The sequence below is a fragment of the Geotrypetes seraphini genome, chromosome 6 (assembly GCF_902459505.1).
Source record: "Geotrypetes seraphini chromosome 6, aGeoSer1.1, whole genome shotgun sequence".
NCBI lineage: Eukaryota > Metazoa > Chordata > Amphibia > Gymnophiona > Dermophiidae > Geotrypetes > Geotrypetes seraphini.
In genome coordinates, this window is record NC_047089.1 from 11,371,871 (window position 1) to 11,379,557 (window position 7,687).

The following is a 7,687-nucleotide window of genomic DNA, read 5'->3' on the forward strand; positions in this document are numbered from 1 at the left end:
GTTTGAAAATGAATAAAGAATTATAAAAAAAAACCACAAAAAACTGACGGATAAAAGGTACGTTTCTACAGTTGGCAGCTCAAATGTATCCTAAGCAACGTGGACGAGAATCAATGGTAAAAATAAGCGAACTAGAGGGACTTTATCACGAGTTACTTAATACTGCTATAAAAAAAAAAAACCATCCTCCAACCCGACTATGTCTAAGGGGGAACTAGCGAAGCGATCCTACCTACCGGACAGAAGGAACATAAGAATTGCCCTACTGGGTCACTTTAGTCCCTAGCAAGAAGTCAACCTGCTCCAAGCCCCATCACATCAGAGCCGCTGCTTCTTACCTGCAGGACCTTCCGCGCACAGCGATCAGCTGCTCCAGACAATAAAGCCGCGAGGACGCTGTAACACTCAGGGCTACCTCGGGGCCGGCTTTATGAATGAGCCGCTGCGGCCGCGTCACAACCGCTTTCACGGCCCCCTTTGTGACGTCACAGAAGGGCGGTCTGCGGGCCTGGCCGAGTCTTTCCACCGCAAGCGCCCCCTCCTGGTAATAACGCTATCCTTAGACGATAACAACAACAATTATTATTTCACAGCCCTGAATCCGGTTCTTCCGGGAGGATCGATGTTTTTTTTTTTTCTGGTGATGCAGCCCTTTATTTTAGAAGGAGGGTTTTAAAACAAAATATGCTCAATTCCCTCTAGGAATAGTTTGAAAATTCCCAAAAGTAAACAGAATTCATTGATTTTTTTTTTTTTTTGTTCAAATATTTTTTTATTTATTGAATTTTCAAGAGAAATAAAAAGGGCTGAAAAAGCCAATATAATTTAGATAATAACAGTAAAATACCATTCAGGATAGAACAAACATGCTAATTAAATAATAGCAGTAAAGACATTGCAATATATGAAAGAAAACAGGATAAGAAATGGAACAAAGAGAGAAGAGAATAATCCTCTATAATAAAACACTAAGCGTGCATGCGCACTTAAGAGGCCGTGATCCCTGCCGCCGTGCTGTGTGCTTCCATGGCCGCATTCCATTTGTGGGGTGGCTTGCAGTGCATGTGGCAGTTTGAGCGGGGGCGAGAGCAACAGCAGGAGAGTGCCTGGACGAAGCAGACAGGGTGCGGGTGCTGCGAGGCATCCAGCTGCTACTGCTGCACAGGGAAGTGGAGGGGGAGAGGGGAAAAGAGTTGCTTTGGGGGAGGGGTGTGCTGGGGGGCAGGCAGCAATCTTGGTTTGCTCGGGGGGGGGGGGCAGAAAGAGATAGGCAGGGGGCCAGGGAGAGAGACAGAGAGGCAGACAGAAAGAAAGATAGGCAGACAGACAAGGGGCCAGGGAGAGACAGAGACAGAAAGAATGACAGACAGGGGGTCAGAGTGACCAAGGTGCGAGAAAGAAAGACAGACAGACAGGGGGCCAGGGGAGAGACAGAGACAGAAAGACAGACAGGGGGCCAGAGAGACAGACAGACAGACAGGGGGCCAGAGAGACAGACAGAAAGACAGACAGACAGCTAGCGGCCAAAGAGAGAGATACAAAGAAAAAAAGACAGACAGCGGCTAAGGAGAGATAGACAGAAAGAAAGACAGACAGACAGGGGGCCAGGGGAGAGACAGAGACAGACAGACGGGGGCCAGAGAGACAGACAGACAGACAGGGGGCCAGAGAGACAGACAGACAGCTAGCGGCCAAAGAGAGAGAGACAAAGAAAAAAAGACAGACAGACAGCGGCTAAGGAGAGAGAGACAGAAAGAAAGACAGACAGACAGAAAGCAGCCAAGCAGAGAGACAGACAGAAAGAAAGACAGACGGACAGCGGCTAAGGAGACAGAGAGACAGAAAGAAAGACAGACAGACAGCTAGCGGCCAAAGAGAGAGAGACAAAGAAAAAAAGACAGACAGACAGCGGCTAAGGAGAGAGAGACAGAAAGAAAGACAGACAGACAGAAAGCAGCCAAGCAGAGAGACAGACAGAAAGAAAGACAGACGGACAGCGGCTAAGGAGACAGAGAGACAGAAAGAAAGACAGAAAGCGGCCAAGGAGACAGACAGACACATCTATTCTAGCTCCCGTTAATGTAACGGGCTTAAAGACAAGTAATGAATAAAAGCCTGAATTCTAAATAGATTTCTAAAGGTTTCCATACAGATAGGGCGTTAGTTTTTCCACGTAGCGCAGGGGTTAGCGCGCGCCTAAAACACTACCACAGCTTAGTAAAAGGAACCCATAATGTCTTACAGGCCCTATTGGTTCCCCCCCCTCCCCCCCCCCACCGATGCTTTTATTTATTCCGTTTTCTCTACCGTTCTCCCAGGGGAGCTCAGAACGTTTCACATGAATTGATTCAGGTACTCAAGCATTTACAGTATGCCACCGGGTTTCATTTCAAGTTGGTTGCGTTTTCCCACGATCCTTAGGGGGTCCTTTTACTAAGGTGCGCTGGTGCATCTTAGCACCTTCTAAATATTAGCACGTGCTAAATGCTAACGCATCCATTATACCTATGGACGCTTTGCCATATGTTAGTATTTAGTGCATGCTAATATTTAGAAGGTGCTAAGATGCACCAGCGCACCTTAGTAAAAGGACCCCCTAAGGATCGTGGGAAAACGCAACCAACTTGAAATGAAACCCGGTGGTAAAAGGAGCCCTACGATCATTTGAAGAGCAAGTGAGAGAAGTGTGCTTAATAGAATAAGAATACTGTGGGGATGGGGGTGGGGTGGGGGGGAATATGTCAAATAGTGGTATGAGGACCCTGCAGGTTTCTTGCATTGTGGACATGTTTATTATGCTGATGCAGATTTACGCTCTGATGCTTTGTTTAAGCTTTATGTTTGCACGGCTTTCTACCTGTATTCATCATGGCACGTTATATGTAATGTTTGCTTGCCAATAAAAGAGATTTACAAAAAAAAAAAAAGAATACTGTGGTTACCCTCTAGATCAGTGGTCTCAAACTCAAACCCTTTGCAGGGCCACATTTTGGATTTGTAGGTACTTGGAGGGCCTCAGAAAAAATAGTTTTTGTCTTATTAAAGAAATGACAATTTTGCAAGAGGTAAAACTCTTTATAGTTTATAAATCTTTCCTTTTGGCTAAGTCTTAATAATAATATTGTCATTTATAGCTAAAGAGACATATGATCGAGAAACTGTTTTATTTTACTTTTGTGATTATGATAAACATACCGAGGGCCTCAAAATAGTACCTGGCGGGCCGCATGTGGCCCCCCGGGCTGCGAGTTTGAGACCACTGCTCTAGATTAAGGGCTCCTTTTACAAAGGTGCGCTAGCGTTATTAGCGCACGCACCGGATTAGTGCACGCTAGCCGAAAAACTACCACCTGCTCAAGAGGAGGCGGTAGCGGCTAGCGTGCGCTATTCCACGCATTAAGGCCCTAACGCACCTTCGTAAAAGCAGCCCTAAGATTTGATTGCAGAGAACGCAATAGGCTCATCAGCGTTCAAAATCTGTTGTATAGTTGTCCATATATCGCACCAGAATGCATTTAACAGAACATATGACTCGGTTCCAACTGCAGAGTTACATGACCAGCTGCAGATATTATCCATCAAATACACACAAATAGGGGCAAATAAACTCAAGAAGTTTCCACTTGAGTGATTATAAAAAGGTATACTTAAACAAAATGAAATAATCACTCGTAAATCAATTTCAACAAAAGCAGTTTCAATTTTGCTTATGTGTCTTGGTAGCTTTTTGTGCTCAGAATCATGAAGACAATAACTGGGGCGTAAGCCCCGACACTGCTCTCACCACCCAATCATCGCATCTTAAAGCACCATTTGTAAATAACATGAATATTTAAATTGAATGACTTGAAGTGCCAAAAAAGGCAAAGCTACTTGTTCATCTGTATACGTTAAACTTAAAGAGTGACTTATCTAGTAGCTTGCGGGTGTCAGGTAACGACGTGACACGTTTCGTATCTGCTTCAGGGAACCCACAAAATAGCGAGAAGTTTTTACTTATGAGCGGTGTAGATCAGGGGTCTCAAAGTCCCTCCTTGAGGGCCGCAATCCAGTCGGGTTTTCAGGATTTCCCCAATGAATCTGCATGAGATCTATGTGCATGCACTGCTTTCAATGCATATTCATTGGGGAAATCCTGAAAACCCAACTGGATTGCAGCCCTCAAGGAGGGACTTTGAGATCCCTGGTGTAGACTCACTGAAAGAACACTTTATGCTTTTACTGATTAAACTGGCATTCTTTGGCTTCCTCCTCCTTTAAGATGCGATGATTGGGTGGTGAGACAGTAGTGTCGGGGCTTATGTCCCAGTTATTGTCTTCATGATTCTGAGCACAAAAGGCTACCAAGATACATAAGCAAAATTGAAACTGCTTTTGTTGAAATTTATTTGAGTGATTATTTCATTTTCTTTAAGTAATGCAGATATTATCCATAGCACAGAACTGCTTTATATTTCTGTTCCTGAGTTCATAAACCTCTATGAGCTAAAAAGTATAGAGACTGGAGAAAACTGGCTGATTAGGTTGGTCTAGTACAGGGGTAGGCAATTCCGGACCTCAAGAGCCGGAGCCAGGTCAGGTTTTCAGGATATTCACCGTGAATATGTATGAGATGGATTTGCATGCACTGCCTCCTTGAGATGCAAATCTATCTCATGCATATTTATTGTGGATATCCTGAAAACCTGACCTGGCTATGGCTCTCGAGGACCAGAGTTGCCTACCCCTGGTATAAAGCCTATGCTCCCATGACAACCCTAGAACCAGGGGTAGGCAATTCCGGTCCTCGAGAGCCACAGCCAGGTCAGGTTTTCAGGATATCCACCATGAATATGTATTAGATCAGGGGTCTCAAAGTCCCTCCTTGAGGGCTGCAATCCAGTCGGGTTGGCATGCGCTGCTTTCAATGCATATTCATAAGGGAAATCCTTGAAAACCCGACTGGATTGCGGCCCTCAAGGAGGGACTTTGAGATCCCTGTATTAGATGGATTTGCATGCACTGCCTCCTTGAGATGCAAATCCATCTCATGCATATTTATTGTGGATATCCTGAAAACCTGACCTGGCTCCGGCCCTCGAGGACCGGAATTGCCTACCCCTGGTCTAGTAACACTTGTCCAAAAATTATCCCATATTGGGGTCCTTTTACTAAGGCGCGCTAACGGATTTATCATGCGCTAATTGATTTAGTGCGTGCTAAAGATTATATTATATTCTATGGGCGCCTTAGCATGCACTAATATTTAGCATACGTTAAATTGATGTGTGCTAAATCGGTTAGTGCGCCTTAGTAAAAGGACTCCATTATTAGGTTCAAATCTGCAGTTCAGAAAGAAATCAGTTTATTGTCTGATTTAAATACAGAATGATTCATGTTTCTAGATGGATCGATGATACTATTGTGCTGTCAGTTACCAGATTTGCACTGAGCATGTTTTGAAGATTTCTCTTGTAGTGCATTATCTTTACTGACCTTCTTTTAATCGCCATAGCCAATTACAATACTATGAGAAAGGTAAATTATATCTGAGAGAATGTTCATTGACTGCTTTATGGATACAGGGAACTTTTGTTTTGACTGCGATGGTGTCCTGGAAATAGATCTCTGGGTTCTTTTTAGGGCTTGCTATGTAGAGAGCCCACAGTGCACGAATTTGAAGGACTTCCCCTGATGCAGCCGGTACACTGTCAATAGCACGCAGGACAATTGCGCCCCGACAATTCCACTCCATCAAATGCGCGTACTGACAAGTGCACGCACGAAGGGAGCGGGATTTTCGGGGCTTAATTGTAAGTGTTGTGGGGGGGGGGGGGTTAGCGGCAATCTTCAATGTGGGCATCCCCCCGCATGAGAGCGTGATTGTAGTGGAGGGGGTTTCCCCCCACACACCCCTCAGAGCGGAAACGGGAAGGCTTTGGAAGGAGAGCGTGAGTTTTAAGTATAGTGGGAATCCCCCATGCCCCCCTCAACAGGAGCGTGAGTGTGTTTGGGGGGGTTCTCCCCAAACCCCTCCTCAGAGTGTAAACGGGAAGGCATAGGGGGCAGCTTGCAAATGTCAGGGAAGAACTGTCGACGCATTTGACAGGTCACCGATGCAGCCAGGTGATCTGGCGAAACAAGGATTCTTGTCAGTATTATGAATTCTTTCTGGGGAAGTGAAACTTCTGGGGCTACTGGAGTGTCAGAATATTTAAAGACTTGAACATTTAAGGCTTGATTCTGTATAGGATGCCATTCTCAGCGGCTGAGAATTGGGTACTGGTATCCTAGCAGAAATGAGTCTAAATTTGTTTGCATAAAGTGCCACCTCCTGGCCACTAAAGCAATGGCAGGCGCCAGTAAAAAACAGGATCTCAGAAACACTTGTTTTTCATGCTTCCATAGTAACAGCTTGATTGCTTTTGCTACAAAGTCTTGTTTGGACTTACCCCTAAATATTTAACTGATCTCTTTTCTTCTACCACTAATAAACACAAGAAACATTCACATTCAAACTTTATCTTCCTGCCTGTAAAAGATTGCAAACTTTAAAAAAATCATCAACGTTTACTGTCCTATCGGGCAGCTTTATGGGGTAAGGATTTGGATCGATTGATTGTGACTTCTAGTACTTACTTAGAATTTAGGGGGCATTTAAAAACATACCTGTTCGCCAAGTATCTGGGTAATTAATTTCGTTCATTCAATTGTACATTTTATCTTTTGTAAAAACCACAGAGCTTCACGGTCCTGCGGTATATAAGCTAATTGTTATGTTATAAATATCTAGGGTTACCATATTTACAAAGACAAAAATGGGACTCCTTTGCTAAAGAAAAATTCAGAGAAAATGTGTAAATACTCCAGATTTTAGTTAATGAACACACACATCAAACAGTGTAGACAACGATCTATGTTTCTATGATCTCTACTTTTCAAAATTTGAGTGTGAGCCTAAGCATACTTACCAGAAGAGTGGATGTCCCTCAACAACTCTAGCTGGCTTCCGAGATACGTGTCTGAATGTCTTGTGCATGACATATGTTTAAAGCTCAACAAAATTCCTGACAGCCTTCAACCAACATTCTCGGTAGCACTCCCATATGTCCAGACTGACTCTCATGTGGATAGGTTTTCACATAAAAGGGGAAAAAAGGATATTTTCCTAAAAATTACAATAAAAAAAAAACAACCTGGAAGAAATAGCTGGAGTCAAAAAGGAGGACATGACCTCTTAAAAGAGGATATATAGTAATCCTATAAAGACCAGTCCCGAATGCTCCATCCAGTTGCCCAGTAAGGTAGTCAGAGTTTTACTTGCCACTCTACACAGGACATACAAGTTATCATTTCTATGCCTTTGTTTAGGGCTGTACCTGGAAACACCCCTCTATGCCTGTTTTTTGTTTTTTTTAAAAAATAAAGTAGAAATATTTGGCAACCATTCTTCTAATTGCCATAAATTATAACACACTATACCACATATCATGCAATTATACCAGCATTCTTCGGCTTAAGGACTTCAGATAGGTGCAGTAAAACTTCATTAACATACTTTATGAAGTACTGCTAAAATCATCATTCATCCTTCATTTATAATTTTTTAATATATAAATATGTTTTTTTCTTTGTGCTTTAACTTATATATTTAAAAATCACTTATCTTATATATTTCGTTTAGTCGGCTGGGGACTTTTGCCGACAT

At 43.3% G+C, this 7,687-nt stretch overlaps 1 protein-coding gene across 2 annotated transcripts in view; it reads right to left on the reverse strand.

Moving 5' to 3' along the window:
• The window catches only part of RELT (RELT TNF receptor), a 98,595-nt gene extending 91,622 nt beyond the window's left edge, over positions 1-6,973 (reverse strand). The window contains exon 1 of one of the 2 annotated variants that reach the window (XM_033947415.1): positions 6,951-6,973. The gene's annotated coding sequence lies outside the window, so the exon portion shown is untranslated. Of the gene's footprint in view, positions 1-338; positions 422-6,950 lie in introns of those variants that run through there. The other variant, XM_033947414.1, reaches the window with a different exon arrangement.
• Positions 6,974-7,687: the final 714 nt, after the last annotated feature.